An 11,220-nucleotide genomic window follows, 5' to 3' on the forward strand; every position below is an offset into this window, starting at 1 on the left:
AATTCCTGTTTGAATTTGTTTTATGTTGCGGTAAACCACCCAGAGACAGAAGTTTGTGGTGGTGTGCAAATTTAATTAATTAAATCAAACATGAATTTCCCTGTCCCCTCAAAAATGATGCTTTTCAACAGAAGCAGTTCAATTATTTAGCTAAGATTTCTGGTGACTTGCTGTCATTCAATTCAGTACTGTGTTTTACTGTCATTCAGATGCCTGTGTCTGGCAGTTTATGTCAGTCATATGAAAAATAAATGATTAATATGCCTTATACTGAGTCAGACCATTGGTCCATCTAGCTTAGTGCTGACGGTTCCAAATAGAAGCCACTCTCTGAAGTGGCTCACCTCCAGCCTCAAAGGCAGGCTGCCTCCGAGTCCCAGTTGCAGGGAGTAGCAGCAGGAGGGAGGGCATGCCCTCAACCTGCCTGTGGCTTCCAGTGGCATCTGGTGGGCCACTGTGTGAAACAGGATGCTGGACTTAGATGGGCCTTGGGCCTGATCCAGCAGGGCTGTTCTTATGTTATGCAAGTCTGTCCAGGCCTGCTGCCTTTAAATGGGAGATAACGGGGACTGAACATGTGTAAGGCACTGGGTTGTGTATATCTCGGGGTTTCCAGCCCTGGCACCTCCTGTACCACAAACACTCTGGTTCTATGGCAATTCTGGCAGAATTGAGTTCTGCAGTTTGAGAGCACCATTTAGGCTGCCCTACCAGTCCATCGGTATTGTCAGTTGAACCCCCAAGACCCAAACTCCATCCTCAATAAAAATCCTAGCCTCAGAATGTGCTCCTCAGTCTCTTGTGAGAGGACACTGCCTAAGCTCCTCATCACTTTTCCTGCTTGCTGTCTTGGCTTTTTGACCTTTGTTTGGTTTTGATTAAACTCCTGCCTTTGACTTCTCAGATTCTTGTTTGCTGCTCTCAGAGTTGCCCTGAGGTCCTGGAACCTGATGGCCTGGTGACTGACAATCTGGAACCTTCAGCATATAAAAGATATACTTTTCCACTGAGCTATGGGCCTCCCCCCCAAGTTATTTTGAATGCTCAGCTATGTTTGATTGCAAGTTTGTTTATACAAGCCAGTGGTCTGCAGCCTTGGGTCCCCAGATTGTGTTGAACTACAACTCCCATCATCCCCAGTCACAATGGCCAAAGGCCTTTTTTACTCTTTAGAAGTTGAAGGGTATTTTTTCTTTTATTTCCAGAAAATATCTTGAGGGTCAGAAGGTCAGGCAATTTCATGCACACTAAGACAGTGTGCATGATAGGTTCAGATCTGCTGAGGAAAATGTGGTTCACAGCAAGCTCATACTCTCACTGGTACTTCAGCTACTTCCCATAATGTCTAAACCCACCAATGTCAGGTGGAGAATGTTGGGCCCTCTTTGGCCAGGATTAACACATTGTAACCAACATTTGAAGTTGGGTGGAGAATATTGGGGGATAGAGGGAACTCAACATTCTCTCCCCAACTTTGGTGGGTTCAGCTGATGTGGAAAGTGGTGGAAGTACAAGTGAACAGTGGGAGTGCTCGCTTGCGACAAACTGTTGCTCAACTCCTATTTACTTGCAATGGGTCATCTGAACCCACCAAGAGTAAACATAGATGGAAACAATGCCCTGGCATGCTTCCTTTCTTCCATCTGCCAACATTTTCAGTACAAGGAAAGAGAAGCCTCCCTCTATGGGATTCCAGGGAATGCTATCATTTCAGGCAGAGATGATATATAGGACATGACAATAAATCAGAAGCAAAGAAGGCTGGCGGGGGGGGGGGGGGGGCAGTGTGTGTGTGTGTGGCAGCGGCAACCTAATCCAAGATTCCCAAGGAGAAGTGCTTGTGGAGCCTTTCCCCTTCCATCTTCCAAAGGGTTGATTTGCAGGACTAAGGAAGGAGTGCCATGCAAGCAACTGCAGCTGCTGCATCTATATTCATTTCCCTCCCCACCCCAATGTAGTCTCTTGAGCATGGGGTAAAGGGAATCCAAATACAGTACAGATTAAACCTTCTTTGCGCAGACCACAATCTTGCTGAAAAAGGGAGACATGGCTGGCTGTCCAGGGAGATCAAATCTTTCACTTCCATATTCATTCTGACAGACACAGTGGTTTTCTATGAACATTTTCAAAAAGAGAGAATCTTGCATGACTACACTTTTCCATGAAATTTTGTAACCGTTTCTAAAAATGCATTGTTTCATAAAATTTAACTAGTAACATGGATACAATACTAGTCAAATTGGGCAGTATTATTTCTTCTCAGATAACTATAGCTGTCCTTTCACATTCCATCCACATCTTCAGTCACTGGAAGAGGCGCAGGTGTGTGGCCACTAGACCCATTTTCTGACATTGTGTGTGTCTGTTGGACTTGCCCTTGGCATCTATGCATTTAGTGGAAGGCGAGAACAGGCTCTACACACACACAGACACACACACAGACACACACACAGACACAGAGCCTGTGCTGTTATTGCTGCGTGCATAATGATTAGGGGCACAGCAGCAGACCGTCCCCCACTTCCCCTCTCCTTACACACATCAATTGAATGTGTGGAAAGAATGTAAGAGGAGGATGTAGGAAGCACCTATATATCTAAGGTGTAACTTTGAAGTGTGCTACAATTAGTGTGTTAACAGTTTCCAGTGCCTGTTTTTTTGTTTTGGTTAAATTTAAATAATGGAAGGGAGTTCACACTATGGAACTGCAATAACTGAAAATATTTACAAGCATTCCAACAAAAACAATTTCTAAGTTAAATTTTAGATTCACTTGAATATAACATTTCCCCCACATTTTCCACAGTGGCCATATTCCCCAGAAAGCCAACATCACTGGACAGAAGGTAAGTGAAAATTTTCTGTCAATAATAATAATAATAATAATAATAATAATAATAATAATAAATTAATTTCTTGTTTACACAGTCAGACAGGTGTTATTGACTGGTTTGTTTTATCCAGACATCGAGTCCTTCCCAAGGACCTGGGATGCCAGAATTTTATTGTCAATGGTTATAGATATTGTTGCAGAATATAGGCTGTTCCCAGTAAAGCTGCTTTTTGTAATTGGCTGATGGTGATTTCTGTGGCCCCTATGGTGTTGAGGTGCTCTTCAAGGTCTTTTGGAACTGCACCCAGGGCGCCAATTACCACTGGGATTATTTTGGTCTTCTTCTGCCACAGCCTTTCAATTTCAATTTGTAGATCTTTGTATTTGGTGATTTTTTTCTATTTCTTTTTCTTCTATTCTGCTATCCCCTGGTATTGCTATGTCGATTATTTTGACTTGTTTTTCTTTCTTCTCAACTACAGTGATATCTGGTGTATTGTGTGGCAGATGTTTGTCTGTTTGTAGTCAGAAGTCCCATAATATTTTTATATCTTCATTTTCTTCAACTTTTTCACTTTTATGGTCCCACCAATTTTTGGCTACAGGTAGCTTGTATTTTTTGCAGATGTTGCAGTGTATCATCCCTGCTACCTTGTCATGCCTTTGTTTGTAGTCAGTCTGTGCGATCTTCTTACAACAGCTGATCAGGTGGTCCACTGTTTCATCTGCTTCTTTACAAAGGCGGCACTTGCTGTTTGTTGTGGATTTTTCTACTTTTGCTCTTATTGCATTTGTTCTTAGTGCCTGTTCTTGCGCAGCCAGTATTAAACCCTCTGTTTCTTTCTTCAAGTTGCCATTCTTAAGCCATTGCCAGGTCTTGGTGATGTCTGATTTTCCACTTATATTGTGCAAATATTGACCATGCAGGGGCTTATTTTTCCATTTTTCTGCTCAGTTCTTGACTTGTTCTTTCTTGTAGGCCTGTTTTGTTTCATTGGTGTTGAATAGTTTCGCGTTCTTGACCATTTGAAGTGCATCTTCTTCACTGTCCTTGATATATTCTTCAAGGCCTCTTTTCTCCTCCTCTACTGTTTGATGGACTTGCAGCATTCCTCTTCCACCTGAGCTGCGAGGGAGGTAGAGCCTATCTACATCACTGCGGGGGTGCAGAGCATGATTGATGGTCATGATTTTCCTGGTCTTACGATCTAGCGTCTCTAGCTCTGCCTGGGTCCAGTCTATTATTCCTGCAGTGTAGCTAATAACAGGTATAGCCCAGGTGTTTATGGCTTGTATGATGTTCCCGCCATTGAGTTTGGACTTGAGGATTTTTCTGACTCTCCTGATGTATTCACTTCCAATTTTTCTTTTAACTTCAGTGTGTGCGATGTTATCAGCCTGGAGAATGCCCAAGTATTTGTAAGGTTCTTTCTCTTCCAGGTTCTTGATCTTGCTTCCATTGGGCAGTTCTATTCCTTCTGTTTTTGTTATTTTCCCTCTGTTCATTATTAATGAAGCACACTTGTCTAGTCCAAACTCCATTGCTATATCGGTACTGAATATACGGACAGTGTTTAGCAGTGATTCGATTTCTGACTGGGACTTTCCATACAACTTCAGATCGTCCATGTACAACAGATGGTTGATTTTACTGGATGTTTTAGATGTTTGGTATCCGAGGCTTGTTTTGTTTAGTATTTGTGAAAGTGGGGTCATGGCGATTACAAACAATAGAGGGGATATTGAGTCCCCTTGGAAAATGCTTCTTCTAATGCTAACCTGTCCAAGTGTCTCGCCATTGATTGTTAACTGTGTACTCCACATGCTCATTGCTTTTTAAAAAATAAATATCTGAATGTTTTTGCTGACACCAGTTGTTTCTAAACATTTTAGTATCCATGTGTGAGGCAATGAATTGAAGGCTTTCCTGTAGTCAATCCATGCAACACTTAGATTTGTTTTTCTTCTCTTGCAGTTTTCTAAAATCATTTTGTCAATCAGCAGCTGGTCTTTTGTGCCTTTGGTGTTCGGGCAATTTCCTTTCTGTTCAACTGGAAGCTGTTTGTTAGTTAATAAGTGCTGCATCACTTCATCTGCTATTATTCCAGTTAATAATTTGAACATGGTTGGCAGGCAGGTGATCGGTCTATAATTACTTGGAACTGCACCTTTTGCTGGGTCTTTCACGATGAGATGAGTTTTCCCAGTTGCTAGCCATTGTTCAATATCACCACCTTTCATAATGTGATTGAACTGTTTTGATAGTTGTTTATGAAGGCTTGTTAGGTGTTTAAGCCAGAAGCCATGCAGTTCATCGTCGCCTGGCGCAGTCCAATTTTTAATTTTCTTTGCTCTTTCACTTATTAATTCTGGTGTTATTATTAGATCTTGCATTTGTTAGTTACATATCTGCTAATCTTCTTTGACACTGCTGTTATTTGCTCCTTTATTATTTCCAGGACTTCTCTAATTTTCCTTGAATCTAGGTGGTATTTTTGGATCAGATACTGTTTGGTGTTTTCATTCTTCAGCTTCTTGTCTTTCATATCTTTCAATTTACTAGCATCTGATCTAAGCCTGGAGATTTTATTTTCTAATCGAATCTTCCATTTAGGTGATGTACTGCTTTCTTTTTTTACAGGTCCACTGATCTTATATCCGAGCTCTTGTTTTGTTATTGTTGCTGCACTGTACATTAGTTGGTTTGTTTCTTGCAAATTATTGGTTGTTATTTCTGCAAGTGCAGCATTGACATCTTTTAATGCCTGAGCAAGTTGTTTTTTGGCAACTGTTTTTAGAGCGGGAAGTCGAACCCTGGTGGTTGTTTGGTTCATGTGCTCAGTTATTTTTTGCTTTAGTTCTTGTTGCTTTTCTGTTAAACGGCATTTGGGTCTTTGAGGTGAAGGCAAAGGGGAGGTTGCCTGGTTTTGATTTTGAAACAGTTCAGCAACGGTGGTATCCTCTATTTCCAACACCTCCTCCATCTGCGCCTGAGCAACTGCTTCAGTTGGTGGTAATTCTTCTTCCATATCTTGAGCCTGTGTTGCTCTTTGCAGTTCTTCCAGCTCAACTCCTGTGAATACTTTATTTCTTATTATGAATCTTCTCTGGTCTGCTAGCCTTTGTTCTGTTATTTCTGTATCTGGATGCTTCTCTTTCCAAATTTGGTACATTCTTTTTAAATAACCTATTCTAGTTGGACTAGACTTGTAATAGCAGATCATTATTTCCTTGTTGGCATTTTTCGTATATATTTTTCGGTTAAGCGACGTTTCTTCCAGTAGCTTTGCTGTCTCCAGCCCTGGTTGCTCAACTGAAGATCCTGAGTCCTGTAGCCCACTTGCCACCAGATGTCCAGGGACTACAGCACCTGGCGCGGTCCTTGTTGACCCGGGCGATGACCGATCCGGTATAGATTTATTAAAGTTACGTCTCACCATATTGTTGATGGGAGAGGCACTCTTTGTCTGGCTCCTCTGGTGAGACCTGTCCAGTATGGTTGGACCTCTGGCATAGCTCTCACCTTCAACAGAGCAATAATAATAATAATAATAATAATAACAATAATAATAATAATAAATTTTGTTAGCTGCCCCATAACAAATAATTCTCTGGGCAGCTCACAACACCACATTAAAAACATACAATTAAAACACATAACACAAAGCAAACCAATTACAGTGTAAATTATATTGTAATTTGTATTGTGTTATATGTTTTAATTGGATATTGTTATTGTATTGTGAGATGCCCAGAGAACAATTTGTTATACAAAGTTTGTTTGTTAAATAAACTTAACAAATAATTATATTGCATATTATATATGTACTGTATGTATGGAGAGCAGGATGCCTCCTTGCCTTAAGGAGGCTTAGTCAGTAGGGATGTGCACAAAACCAGTTTGCCTGGTTCAGTTCAAGGCCAAACTGGGCTCGAACCTAACCGGGAGTGTTAGGTTTTTGTACCCCAAATGAGGGGCCCGGCTCGAATTTTAGTCAGTTTGGGCTCTGTATGAGGGTGCCAGGGGTGGTTTTAAAAAAAAAAAGGTGGACCTTCCACCTCCGAGGCCTCGGGTGTGTGTGCGTGTGCTGCTGTAGCTGCAGGGGTCTCCAGAAGTTCCCCCTCCCCCTGCCAGCCTCCCTTGGTCTCTCATGGGCGGTTTCGGCCCTCTCTGAGCTCATGGTGGCCATTTTGGAGGCCACCACACATGGACATGGGCCAGCCATGCAAATGGCAGGTTTGCACATCCCTATCAGCCAATTATAGACCTGTCTTCAATCTTCCATGGTTGGGCAACATGATCAAGAGGGTGATGGCTTCTTAGCTACAGGCACTTTTGGAGGAAACAGATTATCTAGACCAGGGCTGCTCAGTTTTGGCCCACCTGCAGATGTTGGCCTACAACTGCCATAATCCCTGCTATTGGCCACTGTGGCTGGGGATTATGGAAGCCTGATGGATTATCTCCAATTGGATACTGATGGATTCTGCTGATCCTTTTAGATCTCCTGGCATCCTTCTGGGTCGCCCAAGGGATTTGGGACCATGGTATCCTGCTGGGTGGCTTGAAGGAGGTGGGATTGGGTGGCACTGTTTTACAGTTGTTCTGTTCCTACCTCTCTGGCAGATTCCAGATGGTGTCACTTGGAGACTGTTGCTCTGCAAAGCAGGAGTTAATGTACGGAGTTCCACAAGGCTTCATATTGTCTCCAGTGCTTTTTAACATCTACATGAAACCTCTGGGAGAGATCATCAGGATATTTGGTGTATGGTGTCACCAGAATGCTGATGACAGCCAAACCTATTTCTCCATATCCATATCATCAGGTAATCGCATAACTTCCCTAAATGCAGCCTAGAGGCAGTAATGGGCTGGATGAGGGAAAACAAACTGAAATTGAATCCAAAGAAGACAGAGGTACTGACTGTGGGGGTTCATCTCTGAATAGGGTTCAGAGATAGTTTAGATCTGCCTGTTCTGGATGCGGTTACACTCGGATCCATAACACTCTCTGGTCTCTCAGGTTGAGGCAATGGCCAGGGGCACTTTTTATCAGCTTTGACTGATACATCAGCTATGCCCATTCCTGGAGGAAAATGACCTTAAAACAGCGGTACATATGCCAGGTATGACTAGTGTAATGCACTTTACATGGAGCTGCCTTTGTACATAGTCCAGAAATGATAGTTGGTGCAGAATGCGGAAGCAAGACTGGTTTCTGGGATAACCCAAAGAGACCACATAACACCAGTCTCAAAAGAACTGCACTGGCTGCCGATATGTTTTCAAGAGACTACAAAATGCTGGTTATTACTTATAAAGCCCTTAACGGCTTACATCCAGGGTATTTAGTCCCTCCTTTGTCATTAATCCTCCTACCTATAAAGAGCATCTGAGGATGTCTGATTATGGCTACCACTAGCTTGTTTAGTGGCTACTTGGGATGGGGCCTTCTCTGTGGCTGCCCCAGGATCTGGAATGCACTCCTTGTTAAAAATTTCTCCATGAAATTTTCTCCATCTCTGGCTGTTTTTAAAAAGACCCTTATTAAAATGCACCTGTTTTCTCAGGCTTTTAATTAATTTTAATTAGTTTAATATGATCGTAATTGTTTTAATCATTTTATCCTTTTCCCCTATTTGTTGTATTTTAACTTATGTACACTGCTTAGGGATACACATGTCAGGCGGTATAGAAATATAAACTAGTTTAACCTGCGTAGAGCATCTGCGCGCTAGTACTTGATTGCTCTCCTCACCCCCCCGCCACAGCTCCCCTCACCTCAGAGATCTCTCTACCCTCACCTGAGCCACTCCAGCTCCTCTTCCTCCTCCAGCGAGTTGCTTCCATCCCTCTTACCCCTCTTAGTCACTCCTCCATCCTTTTACTCCATCCCCTCATATGCTAAAATGTAACTCACTATCAGATAATGTCTGTGGAAGAAATCTATGCTAATCATTATCAATGATTGGCTCTGCCATGCCCCAAGGGGGATTACTCAGTTGCTGTCTATAGAAATTCCATCCTGGGAGAACACCTGTAGATTTAGTCTTTCCACTAACACTTGCTCCCCCCCCCCCTTCCTGAGTGCACAGATTTCAGAAGATGAGATCCAGAATTCTCTGAACTGGCCAATATCCTGAGTGATTAAAAGACATTGTCCTGAAAGTAACAGCTTTGTCACCCCTTCTGGGGAACCCAGGAAAAGATGAGATTTGTATAGATCAAAGAGAAAATACACTATAAAGAATGGGGCTTTTTCAGACAGAGAGTTCAGCAATCTTGGCCTACAGCAAAGCTGCTCACAAGATCCCAGAGTTTGCTGCCCAGCCGTGGGCCTAAGCAGGAACTCTGCCCATGCTCAGAGGCTATGACTCTCATTGCGCAGTGAGAAGTCAAGGCTCCCCAGCCATGGAGCTCTCAGCTATGACCTGAAGCAACTGCACAACTCCTGTCTCCGCCAGCGCCTCACTGCTTCAGCTGAAGTGATTCATCTCTCTCCAGCCTCGGATCCTGGTAATATGCTATTACCTGTCATATGAATTCCCTTCATCTTGGGAATTCCCTTCATCTTTTCCCCCACTCCCTTCTCTTTCCCCCATTTCCTCTACTAATTACCCCAAAACCATGTCAGCCCCCAGCCTTCCTTCTCCCTCCCCGTCTTTTCTGCCTGTATCTAAAACTGTACTAGGCTCTAGGAAGATTTAAGTGCACACACATATTTAGTTAGGAACACTGGGTGGAATATTGGTGATGGCTAGAATGTTCCATTTAAATACTGTTGCTAATATTAATAGAGTATTCTGCTTTCTGCTTTGCTAGATTGTTGCTAAGCCTTTTATATTCAATAAAGTCCATTGAATCCTGTTTGAGTGGTTTGCATCTCCTTTCTTCCTTGCGCCCAGATCCAACATGGGTCACCATATAAAAAACTTGAAGCCAGACCTGATTTTGTATACTAGCTAATGAGCATATTTGGTAAACCAATCAGGCCTGGTCTGTAACACTCAACCCTCTTGGCTGTGGCTGCAGCATTGTGGTGCCTATTGGCTAAGCTGCAGCCCCCTATCCCCAGAGCCCTCCCCACCCTCACACGAGCCCCACTCCTGCTCCTCCCCACAGGAGCAGCAGCAGCGGTTGACACCGGTCTCTTCGTTGCTGCCTCCACTGCTGCCCGTTCCCCTCAGGCCACTGACAGGCCCGGGCCGACCCTTTGCCTTCCTGCCGCCTTCCGCCAATGGCCTCAGTAGCCCCAAACAGCAAGAAGATAGTTCTGTAAGAACCAGGAGTACATACTTGTGTATCTACCAATCCTCATGGCTCAAAAAGTGTCAAGACCACAAAGATTGCTGCAATCCTGAATAGACGTGTGCATAAATGCTCGCTTGTTTTCTTGGTGTTGTGAGGGCGATTGTGTTCAGAGAATGTAGTAGAGGTTCTAAAACATTATGAATCAGACCAAATTGCTCTGCTAAAATAGAAACATTCTGGTTTGAACAAAACAATAGACACTTTCATGGGATCAATCAGGGCCTATTTTATTCAATATTTTTTATTAGTGATATGGGGCAGGAAAGTAGGAGCGCAGAGTTAACATTTGTAGATGTAACCATGTTAAGAGACATTGTTACTACACAAGGACAAGAAAGTGAACTGGATGATCTCCGATCTAAGAGAAACAAAATGAGATTCAAAAGCATCAAGTGCAAGGTAATGCACTTGAAGGCAAACCTGGCTTCAGTTCACCAGCTGGAAGCCCTTGATGACAATTTATAGTCTGGAATTGCTGCTTAGCTCCAGGAAACCAGAAGCAAAATAAAATTACATGATGATGTCTGAAAAAGGCCCTAGACTCAGAAACTGGAATATAACATCATAAAAAGATGACATGTTCATCTGTAGTTCCATTTGTCCGTTAGGAAGGCAACCAATATGTTATTCAATTCAACAAATTCTCATCGTGTTCAGTTGGTTTTTCTCTTATCAGTTCTTCTGAGCATCATGTGAAGCACCCCTTTTTCATGTTGCTCTAAGATTAGCTTCATAATATAAGTGGTGTAATATAAGGACTCTAAAACAACAATCCTTACCTTCCCCACTTGCCCTCCACCCCTAAATGCAAACAAAGCATAAATTCTGTGAGGAAGCAGTAGGGCAAAGGTCTCTGAAAGTGTGTTTATTGCACAATGTAGGCCCAATAAAAGTGTACCTTGCCCAGGATCGACCAAACTACAAGAAAAACCCACGTGCTACACTTAAAGAAGTTCCCTTTATTAGGATGAGTGATTTATAGTCCAAGTTTGGTATGGAGTTTGGGATTTATGATGGGACTCTGTACTACAGCACAGAAACTTAGGATGCTAACAGGAAAGAATGGGGAACACAC

The sequence above is a fragment of the Hemicordylus capensis genome, chromosome 4 (genome assembly GCF_027244095.1).
Source record: "Hemicordylus capensis ecotype Gifberg chromosome 4, rHemCap1.1.pri, whole genome shotgun sequence".
NCBI lineage: Eukaryota > Metazoa > Chordata > Lepidosauria > Squamata > Cordylidae > Hemicordylus > Hemicordylus capensis.